The sequence below is a fragment of the Camellia sinensis genome, chromosome 2 (assembly GCF_055761805.1).
Source record: "Camellia sinensis isolate YWXY chromosome 2, ASM5576180v1, whole genome shotgun sequence".
Classification (NCBI taxonomy): Eukaryota; Viridiplantae; Streptophyta; class Magnoliopsida; order Ericales; family Theaceae; genus Camellia; species Camellia sinensis.
In genome coordinates, this window is record NC_138962.1 from 183,787,405 (window position 1) to 183,807,478 (window position 20,074).

The following is a 20,074-nucleotide window of genomic DNA, read 5'->3' on the forward strand; positions in this document are numbered from 1 at the left end:
AGGTAATGGTAGTAGTAATGGCAGTAGTGGCAGTGGTGGTAGTGGAGTGGTGGCGATAGTGGTAGTAATGGTAGTCGTAGAGGTGAAATGGCGACAGTAGAAGTAATGGTGGTAGTGGAATGGCGTTTTGCAGTAGTGGTGAAGGTCGTAAAAGAGATGGGTGGTGAGAGAGAGAGAGAGAGAGATGAGTGAGAGACAGATAGAGAAGAGAAAGAGAGAGACAGAGACAAAGACAGAGTGATGAGCGAGAGAGAGAAAAAGTGGTCGCTAAAAGTGCATTTTCTTGTAGTGGAAAGCTCAGTAAATAGAGAAGAGATGAGGGAGAGAATGAGCAATGTGAACACAATGGGGGAGAGAGACAAACAGACACATAGAGAGAAAGAGAGAGAGAGACAAAAGTGAGAGACAAACAAACAGACACAGAGAGAGAAAGAAAGAGAGAAGAGTGATAAGGGAGAGAGAGATAAAGAGAGAAAGAGATATAGAGTGAGAGAGACAGAGAGACAGAGATAGAAATAGATAGAGAGAGACATATAGAAAAATAGAGAGAAACAAGAGATGAGAGAGACATATAGAAAGAGAGCGTAAAGAGATGAATGATAGAGAGAATAGAAAAATAGAGATATAGAGAGAAAAGAGATGAGCGAGAGAGACAGAGAGAGAGAAAAGAGAGATGAGCGAGAGAGACAGAGAGAGAAAAGAGATGAGAGAGATAGAGAGAAGAGAGATGAGCGAGAGAGAGACATAGAGAGAAGACCAATGAGAGAGATAGAGAGAAGAAAGATGAACGAAAGACACACAGACAGACAGACAAACAGATAGATAGACAAACAGACTGAGAAAGAAGAGTGATGAGTGAAAGAGAGAAAGAGAAGAGTGGTGGTAGTTGAATGTCATTTGCAATAGTGGTAAATGTGGTAGAGAAGATGGGTGGTGAGAGAGAGATGAGTAAGAGACGAATAGAGAAAAGATATAGAGAGACAGAGTGATGAGCGAGAAAGAGACAAAGTGGTCGCTAAAAGTGCATTTTCTTGTAGTGGATCGATAAATCGATAGGGAGCTCAATAAATAAAGAAGACAGATAATTCAAAACTCTGTTCAAAACTTAATTCAAATCAATTTTTTAAATATTTTAAATATTTTAAAAATATTTTAATTTTGTAAGAGACAGATAAAGAAGAGAGATAGAGTGATGAGCTAGAGAGAGAGATAGACAAAGTGGTTGCTAAAAGTGTATTTTCTTATAGTGAATCGATAAATCGAGAAGGAGCTCGATAAATAGAGAAGATGTGAGTAAGAGAGTAAGCAAGGCGAACATAGTAAAGGAGAAATAGACAAATGGACAAGTAGACACAGAGAGAGAAAGAAGAGTGATGAGTGAGAAAGAGAGAAGGAGAGAGAGATAGACAGAAAAAGAGATAGAGAGAGAAAGAAAGATAGATGGAAAGATAGAAAAAGAGAGAGAAACAAGAGATGAGCGAGAGATAGACAAAAAAAAGAGAGAAATAGAATGAAAAGAGATGAGCGAGAGAGAGAGACACAGAAAAAGAGAGAGACAGAAAGAGAAGAGAAATGAGCGAGAGAGATAGAGAGAGATAGAAAGATAAGAGAGAGAGAGAGAAAAAAAAAATGAAAGAGATAGAGATAAGAGAGATGAGCGAGAGAGATAGAGAGAAGAGAGATATGCGAGAGACACAGAGAGAAAATGAGAGAGAGAGAAACAGGCAGACATAGAAAGAGAGAGAGATAGAGATAGAGAGAAATGAATGAAAAGAGATAAAGAGAAGAGAGAGAGATAGAGACAGAGAGACAGGAAGATGAAAAAATAAATGAAAAGAGAAATGTTATATCAAAAGAGTAAGACGACATTATTTTTTTAAATTCTTTTTGCAACAGAAAAATACCGTTGAATTTATTCAAACCATTTTGTGACTGTATACATATGAAGCTATCTCAAAACCACAACACTATGCTAGGTTAGAGTTTTCCAAAAACTCTTTTGAGAAAATTATACTTTCTTGTTTTCCGTGTTATATTGTTTTTAGACACACCTAAAAATTTTAAAAATTGTAAAAAAAATCTTTTAAAAATTCACTAAATACCAAAAATATAAAAAAATACAATAATTCAATACATTTTTTTTTGTATTTTTATGTATTTATTGATTTTTAAAAATATTTTTTTCATAATTTTTTTATTTTTTAGATACATCTAAGTAAGGTACATCTAAAAAAAATATTTAAATTTAAAAAATATTCACTAAAAAAAAAAAACACGAAAGTCACTTTTTGTGATGGTAGAAAATGCCGTCTCAAAAAAGCAGAGTATTTGCGACGGCACCATTTGCCGTCTCAAAAAAGCAGAGCATTTGCGACGGCACTGTTTGCCGTCTCAAAAAATAAGAGTATTTGCGACGGTATTTTCTGCCGTCGCAAATACTCTCATTTTTTGAGACGGCAAATGGTGCCGTCGCAAATACTCTGCTTTTTTGAGACGGCATTTTCTGCCGTCGCAAAAAGTGACTTTTTGAGACGGCAACTGTGCCGTCGCAAATAGTTCTGTCTCATATACCCAATTTTCTTGTAGTGACACATGGACTCTCTTTGCCAAGCCATCGAGCAATCTCCTTGGTGAGTCCCGAAGAACAACAGTCACAGCAGCAAGATTGGAATGTTCTATTGTAGCTACATCACAATTAATTTTAAAGACTCCAGGGGGGGAGGGTACCAACTAAGCAAGCTTCAGAAAATTCCAGCTTAGCCACTCGAGCTCGATGTAAAGTCGAGGAGGGCTCCACCATTTGGTGATTAAATACGAAATCATTTCGAGTCTTCCAGATGAACCAACCAATCCACACAATTTTACTAAAAAAATAAATCCCTGTCTTCCCCATGCTTGAACTGAAGCATAAGCTCACTGGACCACCTCAAGGCAGAGTGAATGTCCTTCCAATCAACTCTATGATTCAGGTCACTCCCAAACCAGACTGGAGCAACCCACTCATATCCGAACAATAAATGCTCAACAGTTTCGGGGGCCTTCAGGCAAAGAGGACATAAGGGAGATGGGGTACAATGGCGCTTCCATAGGTTTGCTTTGGTAGCCAAGGCATTGTTGCACACCCTCCACCAAAAGTGCCGAAGCTTGAGGGGTACCTTCAAAGCCCAAATAAGATTCCAGAAATTGTTAGGGGCTTGAAAGGAGGATGAGGGTTTGTTGAGGGCTTTAAGATGTTGATCAAGAGAACAGTGATACCCTGATTTGACCGAGTATATGCCGTTTGACTCCAAGTGCCAGATTTGGGAATCATCTTTCGGGGCCAGGGAAATGGGTATGGAGACAATAGCTTGGACTTTAGGTTCAGTGACTAGGTTCCATAAGAAATCAATTTTCCATGTCTTTGAGACCTCATCAATAACATCAGCCACTAAATCCACATTTGTATCCACTGGTCTGGGAGAGATGACCTTAAAGTGAGGCAAAGATGGAATCCATTTGTCCTCCCAGAAACGGGTTGTAGCACCACTATACACTTGACTCCTCAATCCTTGCTGAAGCAAAGTCCAGCCTTGAAGCAAATTAGCCCAAGCCCAGGAAGCACGCCTGCCCCGAGCAGCTTGCATAAAGTTTGAGTGGGGAAAGTAAATTCCTTTCATTATACGGGCACAATAAGAGTGGGGGATTTTCAATAATCTCCAGCCTTGCCGAGCCAAAAGAGCGAGATTGAAAGTTTGTGGTCACCGGAGTTGGTGGTTTATGTTGATTGTGATTTCCGTCGAAGAATTGATAGAGCAAGAGATATTGTTGGTGGTTTTGAAAATAGGCCTATTTTGGAAAGTGGGTTAAAAGTCACTTTCTAGCTTTTAACCCACTTTCCCTCTCACAAAGAAAAAAAACTAAAAAACTAAAAAGTCAACTCTTAAAAAGTAAGTTATTTTAGAGAATTTTCATGAAAACAATTTCAAAAACAGTTATCTGTATTTCCCCAACCAAAAGAAGGGACTTTTGTCATTGGACTTAGTTTTCTACATTGAAGGAATAGTTTTCCAATCAAAATTTTTTTGTTCTCATGAAAAATATTTAAAAAAAAAATTAAGGTGTTTTTTTAGATAGGAAAAAATAAGGTTGTTTAGTTGAATTTTCAAAATCTATTTCTAAAAATTTATCAAAAAATTACAAATTAGTTTGACAAAATTAAAAATTAAAAATTTTATTTTTGAATTTTCTAAAATTATTTTCATCCCCAAAAAAAGTTAAAACAAATGAAAATAGTGAGCTTTTGATTTATTTAATTTTTTCCATTTTTTTCACCAAACTTGCTTTTGAAAAAAAAATTAAAAACAAAATTTGGAAACTTAACCAAACAGAAAATGTTTGAGGCAATATCATTATTTGTCACATTCTAAAACTTTGGTCCATTTCTCCTTCAAAAACTCTAAACCTTTTACTCAAAATTGGTGTGTTCGGCAAAAATCACATTTTCTTGACAAAAAAATTGAAACTTCTGAGTCAAAATTAGCATTTTCAAGTCAAAATAAAAGTTCATAAGAATAATTTGTCATAATTAATTTTTCATTAGAGTGTGGTTGATTTAATGAAAATAACAATTGCTAGGGTGAAATTTTGAAAATTTGAGTTTTTGGTGAGGATTGTTAAGTATTGGCAATCTTGTTCAAAATCAAGGAATGATAAGAAATTGAAGAAAACTCAAATCAGAAAGAAAAAATCACCAAAGAAAAATATTTAATCAACATGAGCGAGTACCACTTTGATTGATAAGGGTACTAGGGATACGAAATTAAAGAGAAAAGATATAGAATAAAGGAAAAAAAAGAAAGAGAAGGTAAAGGGAAAAATGAAAATGAAAATGACATGGGTAAAATAGAATATAAAAGTTCATGGAATTTCCAATCAATATAAAAATGGAAAAATTAGTAGAACATCCTCTCCAATTTTTGGTAGTAGGAGAGGTTTAATATATATTTTTTTTAGGGTGAACTACAGCAGGTTCTAATAATTTGACTTAATTCCTATAAAGTCCTACGGAAAATAAGTCATAGTAAAATTGTCGTTAAAAATAATTTTTGTGACGATTTTTTTTTTTTTATATTTTGCTAAAAATTGACAATTAATGATTTTTTATTGACACGATTTTTATAAATTGTCGACAAAATTTAAAATTAGTAACGTTTTTCTCTAACAAAATTTTCAAATTGTCATTAAAAATTAAATATTAATGATTTTTTTGTAACAATTTTTTTAAATTGTCGCTAAAATTTATAATTAATGACATTTTTTGTGATAATTTTCAAATTATTATTGAAAATTAACAATTAGTGACATTTTTTAATAATATTTGATAAAAACATCATTAATTAGTGTTTAATGAAAACCATTATTTATTATCATAGGACCTATTGGACAATAAGTCCACATATCAGGACCTACACGTAAGTCCTCATTTTTCTTATTAGTTAAGGTCCGTCGATAATATTATTAGAGAAATTTCAATTCGTCAGAGATAAATTTCTTTTTGAAAAACTAAAATTTCTCTGTGAAATTTCTCTTTAAAGAGCTGAAATTTTTCTATAAAATATGTAATTAATTTCTCAGTGAAGGGCTAGAAACATTTTTATAAAAATATTGAAGGATCTCAATCATAATAACAATGTTACATATCTTTTCCCTTATAAAATTCTATATCATGAAGAAAACAAAAAAAAAAAAAACAAAAAAAACTACAAAAATGGAATAGGGGCTAAGGTCTTGTTTGGAAATATGTTATTTAAATAATTTTTTTAAATTTTTATGAAAAAAATGTGCGAAAAAATAAAAAAAAATGATATGATAACTTATAATAATATTTTGACATTTTAATTAAAATATATAATTGACAAACGAGACTTAGGGTTGGTTTGGAGTGTCCTAAAAAAGTGCACTTTTTGTCTTTTTTACGAAAAGATGTACAGAAAAGTAGAGAGGTGATGTGATGAAAAAAAGATAAAAGGATAGATTATATAGTGTACCCCAAACCAACCTTTAGTCAAAAGAGAAGGAAAAAAAAGGGTAAAGTAGTGTGTTCACAGAAACCTATTATGACGTGGACAACGGTGGAATAAAAATAACAGTTCTACTGGGTAGCTTGAAACCAGCTGTCTCGAATAGCTCAAAAATGTAAAATGACGTCGTTTTGCATTTTTTTTTTATTCTTCTTCTTTCCGTCTTCATCTTCCTTCATCTCTTTTCTGTCTCAAACATTTGTGAACATTTTATTAATGAAAAAGAAACCAAAGCAACAAGAAAACAACAACAAAGGGGAAGAAAGAAAAAACTAGTTGGAGAGGATCCAACCAACACAACCACAACAACAACAGCAGAACAAACACCAACTTACATGAACATACCAAAGGGCAACTTCGAGCAGCAGAGCCAACCAACACAACAGACCAAAAAACCACCCATCACAGCAGACCAACAAACCATTTGTGAATGAAAGAGAAATTGAGAGAGTTGAGAGAGTAATATTGAAAGGGGTTTTTGTATTATTAACACTCTGATTACAAACCAAATGGAGGCTCCATTATATAGGAGAGCTGAATACAAACATCATTATGGTATACATCACTAAAATAAGAAAAAGGCACACCGAAAGGAAGTGGGCTGCCGAAAGAAGGGACAAGCCGAAAGCTAAAGCTCCTATTATATACATACTATATTATATTACATACTATATTATATTATATACTAAAGCTGTCTCCATATTAGATTATATTAATAAGTATATGAATATTATATACATATGTTAACAGCCCCCCGCAAACTCAAGGAGGAGCAACCAACTGGAGTTTGGAGACAAGTTCAACGAAGCGGCCAGGAGAATGAGCTTTGGTGAAGATATCAACAGGTTGATCAGCAGAGGTGATGGGATGGAGATGGACAGTACCACGAGTAACGTGTTGACGAATAAAATGACAGTCAATCTCAATGTGCTTGGTGCGATCATGAAAAACATCATTGTGAGCTATTTGAAGAGCACTGTGATTGTCACAAAAGAGGGTAGTAGCACCAGAGGGGGAAACACCCAAGTCAGCAAGAAGCCAACGAAGCCAGAGAAGCTCCTGAGTAGTATCAGCAAGAGCACGATATTCGGCCTCGGTACTGGAGCGAGCAGTAAGAGATTGTTTCTTGCTGCGCCAAGAAATAAGAGAATCACCCAAGAAAAAGCAGAACCCGGTAGTAGAGCGTCGGTCAGTAGGGTCCCCAGCCCAATCAGCATCGGAAAAAGCACGAAGCTGGAGAGAGGACCGGGCGGAATAATGAAGTCCATGAAACAAGGTACCTTTGAGATAGCGAAGGATACGGACTAATGCAGCATAGTGAGGGGTACGAGGAGCTGACATAAACTGGCTGACAATATGAACGGCATAGGCAATATCAGGACGAGTAACAGTGGGATAGACAAGGCTGCCAACCAGCTGACGATATAAGGTAGCATCAGAGAGAAGAGTGCCATCAAGAGGTGTAAGACGACTTTGAGGCTCCAGAGGAGTGGAGACAGTTTTGCAATCCGTAAGACCAGCGCGGGTGAGAAGATCAGAGGTATACTTAGCCTGAGAGAGAAAAGACCCCGTGGAATCATGGAAGATTTCAAGACCCAAGAAATAGCTGAGAGGACCAAGATCTTTCATCTCGAAATGATGCCTAAGAAACTGTTTAAGGCAGAAAATACCATCAAGATCGTCACCGGTGATAATCATATCATCCACATAAAGGAGAAGCAAGGTGGTCCCTTGAGCAGTGTTGCGGATAAAAAGAGCAGTATCATAAGAACTGGAGGTGAAACCACAGTCATGAATAGTGGAGCTGAACTTGGCAAACCAAGCGCGCGGAGCTTGTTTGAGACCATACAGAGCACGCTGAAGTTTGCAGACTTTATGAGGGGGATAAGTAGACCTAGGGAGAGGTTGCATGTAGACCTCCTCAAGAAGAACACCATTAAGGAAAGCATTTTTCACGTCCATTTGATAAAGATCCCAGTGTCGGAAGGTAGCAACCGCAATCAGGCTGCGAACAGAGGTGAGACGAGCAACAGGAGCAAACGTCTCTTCATAGTCAATACCATACTCTTGGTTGAAGCCTTTTGCAATAAGGCGGGCTTTGTAGCGCTCAATAGATCCATCAGAACAAGTTTTGATTTTGTAGACCCATTTGCAACCAATGGCAGTCTTGCCAGGAGGAAGATCAACAATGTCCCAAGTGTGAGTTTTGTCTAAAGCCTGCAATTCATCAGTCATAGCTTGCTGCCAAAGAGGATTAGAGCGAGCCTCACGATAGGAGGTCGGTTCATAAGTGGAAAAAGCAGTAGAACCAACAATAAAGTCACGAAGACGAGTAGAAGGTTGGGTTACCCGGCGTGGTCGAGTAGAGGCAGGAGGAGCCAGAGGGAGAGATTCACCAGGAGAGGAGGATCCCGAGGAAGCAAGAGCAGGACCATCAGAGTGAGCAGGGGCATGGGACAGACCAGAAGGCAAGACAGTCTCGAGAGAGGCCGGTAGGGGCGGTGGAGAGGCTGGTAAGGGCGAGGGAGTAAGGTCATCAGAGAACAGATCCGTGGAAGGGTCAGTAAAAAACAGAGAGGGTGAGGGAACGGACAAACGGAAGAGAGAGAGAGAGGAAAACATTTTGTGTTCCCAAAAGACTACATGACGAGAGATACGGAGGCGCTGGGAGAGAGGATCCCAACAACGATACCCCTTGTGTTCAATACCATACCCTAAGAAGCAACAAAGGCGAGAACGTGGTTCAAGTTTGGTACATTCATGAGGTTGGAGAAGAACAAAACAGGCAGATCCAAAGACCCTAAGGGTGGTGTAAGGGGGACGGGTGCCATGCAGACGCTCATAAGGAGTGTGATTATGAATGACAGGTGTAGGGATACAATTGATAGTGTAAGCAGCAGTGAGAGCTGCCTCGCCCCAAAAATGTTCCGGACAAGAGGAAGACAGAAGGAGAGCTCGAGTAGTGTCAAGGATATGTCGATGTTTCCGTTCAGCACGTCCATTTTGTTGAGACGTACCGGGACAGGAACGATGAGGTTGAGTACCATGACTCTGAAGAAAGGAAAGAAAGTCAGAATCTTTATATTCCATGGCATTGTCGGAGCGAAAAAGCTTAATATTTTTAGAAAATTGAGTTTTAACCATTGTAGCAAAATTGTAATAAAGTTGTTTGAGCTCAGAGCGATTTTTCATAAGAAACAACCAGGTAAAACGGGAAAAATCATCTATAAAAACAACAAAATAGCGTGCGCCTCCCATAGTAGGAGTAGGAGAAGGTCTCCAAATATCAGAATGAATGAGATCAAATGGTGCAAGAGAAACAGAGTCACTTTTATTAAACGACAAAGCAGGTTGTTTGACAAGTTGACAGGACACACAATCTAAAACATCAGAACTTACATGACCTAAATGACCACTGGAAATTAGAGATTTTAAACGACCAACAGAAAGATGGCCTAAACGACAATGCCAAAGCTGAAAAGGAGATAAAGGAGGAGCAGTGGTAGCAGTGGTAGTAGTGGTAGGAGCTGTGGTAGTAGTGGTAGTGGTAGGAGCTGTGATTTGAGAGGAATCTGGAACATGAAGATGGATGAGTTCGTAGAGACGTCCATGCTTACGGCCTATCCCAAGAGTTTGCCTCGTCCGAGGGTCCTGCACCAAACAACCAGTACGGGAAAAGGTAACAGTTAGACCATGCTCACATAATTGACTAATGGAGATAAGATTTAGAGTAAGAGCAGGCATAAGATAGACATGGGATAAAGATAAGTGAGAGGTTGAAACAGAACCAACATGACTGATAGACAGAAGAGACCCATCAGCAGTATGGATAGAAGGAACATGAGGAGGAGAAGATAGAGGAGTAAAAATAGTAGGGTCAAAGGTCATGTGATTACAACAAGCGGAATCAAAGTACCAAGAAGTGTTACCTGCGGTGACAGATAAAGCAGTAGATGAAGGAGTACCAGAATTCTGCCAAAAATGTTGAAACATGGCTGCGACATCGGTTTGAGAGAAGACTGGAGTGGAAGGGTCTATAGGGACAGAGGAAGGTAAATCCTCGGAGGCAGCAGCAGCAGTGCGTTGAGCAGGTATTGGTTTAAACGGAGTCCCAGAACGGTGAGAATAGCTGCGAGAAAAATTCCCGGTGGAAGGACCATTGCGAGAGGCACGGGCGGGATTGCGGAAACAATCTTGCTGGAGATGACCAGGGCCAGTCTTGTTGCAAAACCGACAAAGACGAACTGGACAATTAACCAGAAGATGAGTCGATGGAAGATTGCGGTTGTGACAGTAATTGCAGGCATTGGACCTCTGTGGTGAAGGTGAGGAAGGAGAACTTCGAATCTGGGGAGTGGCAAGAACAGAGTCCACAGGGTGCGGATGGAGAGTACCAAATCTAGTTTCCTCGGACAACAGTTCTGAAATTGCTTGCTCAAGAGTAGGTAAAGGAGTTCGATGAAGGAGAGATGCGCGTACTGGCTCAAATCGAGGAGTGAGAGCCATGAGAAACTGAACCAAGCGCTGTTGGTCACGGTAAGTAGTAAACAAGGTAGCATCCTTAGTACAGTCCCATGGAGGTTCAGAAAGAGCGAGCTGATCCCAAGCATAATACATTTGGGAGAGAAAATCATTGATGGTTTGAGTGGTTTCTTGGCGCATACCGTGAAGATGACTCAGAAGCTGATATTGGTGAGCAAGGCCAGTAGTCTGATAGCGTTCGTGTAAAAAATCCCAGATGGCTTTGGCAGGAGAGGAAGCAGAGTCAAGTTGGAACCGACCAAACTGAAGGCTGATAGATGTGATAGAAGTATTGCGAAACCAAGTGATGATCTGATAGTTTTTACTATCCCAATCTTCCAGTCGGTCGATATATTTGGCAGCGGAGTCCGTGGCAGTGGAATCTGTGGTTTCTGGAACGGGTTTGCACACATCCCCAGTAATGATGCGCCAAAGTTTCTTTCCTTTGAGGAAGCCAGACATAGCTTGTGCCCATAGGACATAATTAGTCCCGTCAAGAATAGCGGAAATAGGGTGGGTAGTGGAGTCTAGGCGATCCATGAGAGAAAAATAGCACAAATGAGGTAGAATCTAAAAAAACTGAGGTTACCAGTGAATTCAGAAGGTCGAAATTAGTCAGAAAATGAGTGAACTGACTAAAAATATGACCAGAAAGGCCGAAAATGGATTAGTCAACGAAGCTGGTCAAACAGGATGATGCAGGGCTGATGTCATAGGCGCGGCGCACGTTAGCAGAGAGTGGCGCGGCGCACGTTAGCAGGCGAGAGACACACGGCGCACGGAAGCAGCTAGGGCTGACGTCGGCTGACGTCAGAAACACGCGGCTCACGTTAGTAGATGAGGCCGGGGCGCACAATAGCACCGGACAGTGTAGGAAGCGCGTGGAGCGCGTCTGAACCGAGTGAGCGCGTGGCCGAATGTTCTGGCGGCGCGTGGAGGCGCGTGAGGCGGCAGATGATGATGAATCTGGTGGCGTTGGCTTCATCGTGAAGAGACGAAGGTGATGGTACTGTCCAATCTGTGTATTAGGGAAGGACCAGGTACGCAGCAATCTGTCAGGAACAATATATATGATGCAGAGACTTAGGAAACACACCTGTGCTCTGATACCATGAAAGAGAAATTGAGAGAGTTGAGAGAGTAATATTGAAAGGGGTTTTTGTATTATTAACACTCTGATTACAAACCAAATGGAGGCTCCATTATATAGGAGAGCTGAATACAAACATCATTATGGTATACATCACTAAAATAAGAAAAAGGCACACCGAAAGGAAGTGGGCGGCCGAAAGAAGGGACAAGCCGAAAGCTAAAGCTCCTATTATATACATACTATATTATATTACATACTATATTATATTATATACTAAAGCTGTCTCCATATTAGATTATATTAATAAGTATATGAATATTATATACATATGTTAACAGTGAACATTGACAAACAGAACCTCCTTCATCTTCTTCCTCTACTTTCTTTTCCTAAAAACTACCAAACCCATCACAAAATTAAAGCAAACCCACTTTCTCTCTCTAAAAACTATGAAACTCATCACAAAACTAAAATCAAAATCAAAATCAAACCCACCCACCGATCAAACACAAAAATCAAACCCAATCAAACACAAAAATCAAACCCACCACCGAGAGAGAGAGAGAGAGAGAGAGATCTCCCCAAGAGATACACACACAGATACAAAAGGGATCTTCCCCCTCCATCATCATTAACACACACAGATACACAAGAGATACACACACAGATTTTCCTCCCCCCTGTTCCTTTCTTCTTCCTTCTCTCTTTTCTCTCTGGTTTGGTTCAACCTTTGACAGAGAAATAAGAAGTGGAAGGGAAAAAAAAAAATCAAAATCAAAACGACGTCGTTTCATAAATTCGGGCCATTCGGGAGGAAAATGTTTCGAGGTACAAAACATTTTCCTAAAAATAAATAAATAAATAAAAAGCAATTATATATACAAGTATGTACCTACATATTCATTATACAGCAGTGATTTAGACTCCCTCAAACTTCAACCCCCACCACCCCATACACACATGGCGGGTGGTGATCGGAGGAGAAGAAAAAAAAGAAAAAGAAAAGGAAAAAGTGACCAATCAAAAAAGAAAGGGGGTCAAAGGGGGTGGGGGAAAGGGGGTCCCATTCTTTATTCTTCATTATAAATTCATAGATGTAAATTATAAATATACTTTTCAAGATTTACTTGAAATATGAATTATTTAGTTTTGTTTTAAAAATTACATAACATCCCTTCAAATTATTAATTACATAACAAATGACTCATTTTATTATTAAATTATTAAGTCAATTAATAGTTTTTAATAATATTATAAATATATTCAATTAACAATTTTAATAATTTTATTGTTATATAGGACAGTAGTTTAAAATTATTATTATTTTTTTTTGTTAATTCTGTTAAATAAAAAAATTAACAATGAAATATTTGTAATTTTCAAATTCACTAGAGGCAATCAATATCTTAAACAAATCTCAGTAAATGTATTTGTAATTTTCCCATATATTATGAGTAGCAAAATAATTAATATTATTCTCAAATCATTGTTGAAGTTATATATTGTAATTGTAAGTTGTTTTCCTCGTTGAAGTATGCGTCTTCTAACAAATGTAAAAGTTGAATTACTTGATTTGATGAAAATCAAAGATTTTGTAGTACATAATTCTTTAATAAATTTTAATTTATTAATAAAAAAATAAAATAGAATAAAAAAATAGGTGAACAAAGCTTTCCCTTCAATGAAATTTATGTATTAGTGAAAAGTCATAGGCCTTAGCAAAATCATTCCTAAAGTTGTTTAAGAATTGAACAACTATCACAAAGTAAATATACAAATCAATTAATACTAAATATACAAACTATGTTATTTTTTCCTTTTAATCAAAGGAAATTCAAAGGAAAAAAATCAAAAAAAAAGAAAAAATGAAAATACGGAGATCTAAGTGGTCTTGTGCTGTGGTGGAAGTGAAAATTGTGACTTTATTTTCATTAAAACATAGGCTAGACTTGCACATTCAGGGTGATTTTATTTACACGCAATAAATTTTTTTATTATACACATTTGTAGAATGATATACAAATATTGCAATTTAGGTTGCAAGTGTGATGAGAAATTTATTGTGAGTAAATAGTTTCTCCCGCACATCTATGTTTTTACAATTATTTAACGGTGATGCTATATGTATTAATTAGTATACTAACTAGTGTACCAACACTAGTAATAACATTATTATTGACCCCTCTCATTAGAATAATATTATATGTACCAATTAGTGTACACACTCGTGTACCAACAGATGATGTGGCATAATAAATAGGATTATTAACGATATCATAACACTAGTTGATACACTTGTATACTAATTGGTATATATAGTACCACCGCACTCATTATACAAATTACAAATGCTAAAAATCTCTTAAATAATTGGTGTATATAACATTATTTATTATTTAAAGTTCTATCTACTTCTTTGTAATTCTCCTTTCATTAAAATACAATAAAAGACTTCAATTTTTTAAATTGAAATTCGACCTTTGTTGACAAAGTAACAAATATCTTAGGCTCAAGTTCGTATTTGGCTATCAACAACGAATAAACTATGTGCCAAAAATAAATAAATAAATAATTATTGCATGAGGATTTAACGAACCCATAATATACGAGGGACATTTAATTATAAATCCTTTTTCACTTATTTATATTTTGTATAATTTAAATTATTTTCTTATATTCCAACAAGTTTTATGGATAATATAGTTATCAAAATATCTCATAATAATAATAGGGTGAAATTCATATTGATATTTACATTGATACCGTGAATGTTCATTCACATTATCAACGTGAATATTCACACTGTCAAATTCATTTAATGTGAATATTCACATCACCAAGTTACTAAGGATTCAAAAATATATTTATAAGGAGAAAATTGTCTGTAAAATATCTTAAATATGAGAATTATAATTTGGTGAATCAAATGTCCAAAATAATAAAACTTATTAGAATACAAGAATATCTTATAAACTAATTGAGGTATAAATATTTAAGGGCAAACTTCACTTTTTCCCTTATGGTTTAGGCTAGGTGCGGATTACCCCCCTCATTTTCAAATATAACCATATAACCCCTATGTGATTGATGGAGTAATGTGCACTGTTAGCTTTTTCGTGTTTTTTAACCGGCTGTGTAGTGCACGCGAGAGTGGTGCGAGTGGCCATGAACTGATGATGTTCCCTCGCAATGAAAAGACAAAAATGCCCCTAGGGTTAAACATAAAAGCTTACCTTACTTTTGATATTGCTTCGCTGCTTTATACGTTGAGTTGCAGTTAGTCTACCCAAAAAAAATGTCATCTTCAAGCATTGGTGGTGGAGAAGGACAAATGTTGAGGTTCATGAGCAAAAAATGGCGTTATGGGAGAAAAACAGCCATTAGAATCGTGGAGTCTGAGAAGCCTTCAAAAGGTAAGTTGTACTATGTTTGTGAAAATGCGGGTGTGGGAGGTTGTGATTTATGGGCTTGGTGCAACCCAGTTAGATATGCTCCCATCTATGGAAGAGATGAGATTGATGATGAAAAGCCAAGAGTTGAGGAAGGTGTGTAGTTTAATGGAAGACTAATGAAACTGGAGATGAAGATGGAGGCACTAACCATAATGATGAAGACATCGATGGTGGTTTTGCTTGTGTGTTTCATTTCCACTATGTTAATGTTCAGTATGAAATGAATTTGTAAGAATTTGTAAGGTGCTTTATGTACATGATGTATGTTTGAAAGAAATGAAATTATATTTATGAAACTTGTGATTTTTGCATTTTTTTTACTGCAATATGCAAATAAATTCATTTTTTTTATTGCAACATGATTTTTGAATGAATTTTTTTGTTGCAACATTGGAAATTATTCCAACAAATTCATAATTTGTTTTAGTGGAAAAAAATTCTTATAAATTCTTAATTGGAAAAAAATCCACAAACAAAAGTATGCTAACAATGCTATTCAACCCTGCTAAGCTTAATTTCTTTTACTGCATTCCAATGCAAAATATACAACCAATATTTCCAACACAAACAATGCTATTCAATACCCCCCCCCCCCAAAAAAAAAAAAAAAAAAAAAAATTGAGATTCATAATGCTATTCAATACCCAATCCATTTACAGAAATATGCTGACAATGCTATTCAATACCAATCCATTTACATATGTATGTTGCATTTGAAAACCATTCTCAAAAACCATAACTCAAAATACAAAACATAGCTTAAATATAAAAACCATAACTCTAAATACAAAGCATAACTCTATATACAAAAACCATAACTATAAGTATAGTCTACTTTGACCCAGTTGCCAGTTCTTTGTGTAGTCTCCTTACTTTGATTGTCTCTAGTATAGAAGTTACTGAAACAGCATGCCCTCTAACATTAGCATTCACTTCAGTTCTTCCAACATTGACTCCAGATGCAGATGCATTAATTGGTCCTCTATCTCTACCCCTCCCACCAACTGTGATTTCAAGCCTTTTGCCAGGACCACTTGATGCCTTTCCACCATGGGTTGGTAGTTTTGTAGGATGCAACAACATTTTCAATTAACAAATTGAAAAGTTACAAAATTAAAAAGTTGGTTATATAAACAAGTGAGTTATCTAAGTGGATGACCTAGTACTTCTCCTCTTTAGTCCAATAGAAGCAATACTCATTGGTGGTTGAGATGCTACTTGGCCTCCTCTTCTAGTTTGGATGTTACTGGACATCTGAGGCAAAAAAATTTCCAGTTAGTTTCCTACTTGAAGTTACAAGTCAACATTAAAAGTTGGTTACCTCATTTGATTGGATGTTTGTTGATGGAGTAGGAGTAGGAATAGGAGTAAGACCAGGAGCAGGAGTAGGAGTTGATGCAGGTTGAGATGATTTCCTAGTAGTACATCTCTGTTGCAACAAACAAATGAAGTATACAATAAATTAAGTATACAACAAACAAATAACAACATGTGTACAATAAATGAATGCATAAGTATACACTAATCTTCACCAATTTGGACTTAGGATGTAGCTTGTTCTTGCATGACCTCTGATTGTGCCCCTTTCGCAGACACTTAGCACATGTGACATTGATGTTCTTTCTTGGTGCCTTGTGTGGATTTCTTGGCTCATCTGCTTGTCTGTTTCTTAACTTCTTTGGTCCGCCTGCTAATTTCTTTATTTCTGGTGGATTCAATTTCTGGTCACCTTCCTCATACTCATGCATGTCTTGAACTGGGTGTATCATGAATACATAGGTATCTAAGTACCTAGACTTGCTATAATACTCATGCACATAGCCTTCTGGCTGCTCATGATTGATTTGAATTGCGCTAATAGCATGACTACAAGGCAAACCAGACAAATCCCATCTCTTGCAACTGCATGTCCTAGAACTTAGGTCCACTATATACCTCTCTGAAAATGATCAACCTCAAATTCCAACTGTACACACTAGGTTGCAAAGCAGTTCTTTGATTCCACCTTCAATTTCTCAAGTTTGTCATGAATATTGGGACAAATTTCACCACTGTATTTTGCCATTCCAGCCTTTTTAACTTGAATCCTTTGCATCAATTTCCTTATGATCCATTCAAACATGGAGATTATTGGTAGCTCTCTAGCTTCTAGAATGTAAGAATTGAATGACTCGCTCTAATTGTTCACAAGGATGTCACACTTGCTCCTCGGAGAAAAATGTGATCTTACCCACTGTAGACGTCCCCGAACACCCCGAGAGGATGAGTCCCGTTCTGTTCATATTGGGTTCACTACAGTTCAGGACTCTCAAATTCTCACGGTTCTTAATCTGAACCAAAGAGTCCAAATCCAGCAAATCGTTTTGGAAAACAGATTTTTGGAAAAGAAGTGTCAAACATGGACTGCTTTGCTAGATACAGAGTCGCCACCTAAATATTTTATTTTGGAAAATTTAGGAAACCTTGACTCGGTGCCAAAGGCCACGTGTCCGTCATCATCAAAGTTGCCTCGGCTCGGGAACTTGGGTACGATTGGGGAAGGTCAGCTATGAGCACCCCCTCTCGTCCGATCAAAGATCGGCCTCTACTAACCATGATATCTTATTTTGAAAGCATTATGTGTTCCTATTCCGGTTGTTAGCCTAGAAATACTATGTTATGCGCACAGTAAACAAGTATAGACCAAATCGCCTAAATTGGAACAAAACATTGCATGTTTGTTTTGAAAATGGTTTGCTACTCGCAAGTAGGCTAAAATGCAGGTTTTGCCACCCTTGAGTGTGCTTAGAAAAGATGGTTTGGCTACTATTTAGTGGGCTTTAAAACTCACAGTTTTAGTGCATTATTCAAATTTAGGTAATTCAATCTCTATCCACATGCACTCAAGCAGTTATATCACATAAGCAGCTAGCCTCATGGTAAGTATGCTGTCATGGCAACATTCACACACATGCAGGGATGCTAAAGCATGAGAACTTACCGAGTACTCCAAGCCAAAACAGAAACTAGTTAGTAATCATATGCATGATCCTAGTTCATGTTAAGATGGCTAATGCAACACATGCAAAATGCAACTAAGATGGGCTCGGCTAATCTACAATGACATGTGAAATGCTACAGCCAACACGTATTCAGTTTGGGATTGAAATACAAATGCAATTAGTATGATGCGCTGAGCCCGGTGCATGCAAAGCGAATGAATGTATGCAAACGTGCTATCATCAGTATGCTAATTAAAACATGCCTTAAACTAACCATCGAAAGCTAGTAAATAAAAGGGAAGAAAGACGTGGAATTAGAAGACATGCACACACTCACACACACTTATTACACAATTGCCCTCGCTCGGAGGGTCCGAATAAATATTACAGTCTGAATAAATAATACTAAATTAATTATTACAGAACTTTTAATTAATTAACAAATTAAATGCAAAAGGAAGGTGGCCGTAGCCCTGCCTCGGAATGCGTGGATGATGCATGCTCGATCCGCCTTGCCCGGAATCCTGTACCATGCCACTGTTGCCTCTGTTTACACTGCCTCACCCCTCTGAAAATTATAAAAGTCTCCAGACCACTTTTAATTCACCCTCCGAGTGCTCTGGGATGTCACCGGCCAAGATAGAAGGTCACCGACCATGGGAACAGTCTTATCGGCCAGAACTTGTGCCACCGGCTGGACTTTGGTGGCCAGTCGGCACTGTATGTGGCCGGTCGGCCATTGCTTCCTGCAGAATCCTGCAGTTGACAGTAGCAGAGGGCAAGCAGTGTATGGCATGGAATTTTCAAGCAAATGTGTGCATGGCCACTCTCCCAATCATGTAATGGACTCAAGGGAGTGTGGCCCTCGACCCTCAGGCCATCAATTGCGCATTTCGATGCATGATGGCCTAAGAGGCCAAGTTGCAAATCAATGTAAATGCATGCAAACAAAACAAATGAGTGCCAATGCCCTATCATGTTGAGGTCAAGGACGTCAGCGACCGAGGATCGAGGCACGTTACGTCACTTTGAGTACGAACGCACCTCAATTCTCATGTTTGGTTTGACACCCCAAACCAAACAGTGCAATGCATGTATACAAATATGGCTCAGGTATGTAAGATGGCTTGAGTATGCAAACATGCCAAATGTAATGCAAACCAAGCATGCAAACATGCAATGTGATGCAAACTATCATACAATGCTATGACATGAAATGCAATTAGCTAAACAATATGCAAGTGTGCAAACATGATACAATGCAAACACGAAACCAAAATAATGTAACATGATCATGCAATGGTGGACTTGAACCAAAGGGGCAGACCTCAGCCCACCCCAAAACGGTGACCAAAAGTGGTGTAAGAGGGCACAAATCATGTATGCAAGCATGCACACACCAAGGTTCATCACTTAAGCATGGAAGGTGACAACTCTAAGCACACATAAAGACAATATACTTGGACATTAAACACTCATGTTAAACTCTGAAAAGCATGCAAAAGATGACATCAAAACATGCTAGGGAATGGATGTGAAAAATGAAGCATTCAAGGCCACAAAAATGAGTATTCTACTACAACCACCCCAACCACCCATAGCATGAATCATGCAACCAAAAAAAGAGTTTTAATGCATCAAAATATGCCCCAAAACCCACTGATATGGCAACCCCAAATGACTTAAACACAAGGCATGCACTATGACCCTTTTTAAGGCACAAAAGAACAACCCTTCAAGGCAAGAAAGTGATGATGAATGTAAGCATACAAGCATGGATTAGGGGCTAAAATGGCATGTGAAATGACTCCAAATCATTGAAACAACCCAACTAAAGCATGCTAATGACTCACACACTCAAGGCTCACAAGCCAAAATACAAAGGGGCTATACCAAACATGGAAAATATGATCAAATCAGCACCTAACAGACCTCAAGCATGGTAAGACATGGCTAAGAACTTCACAA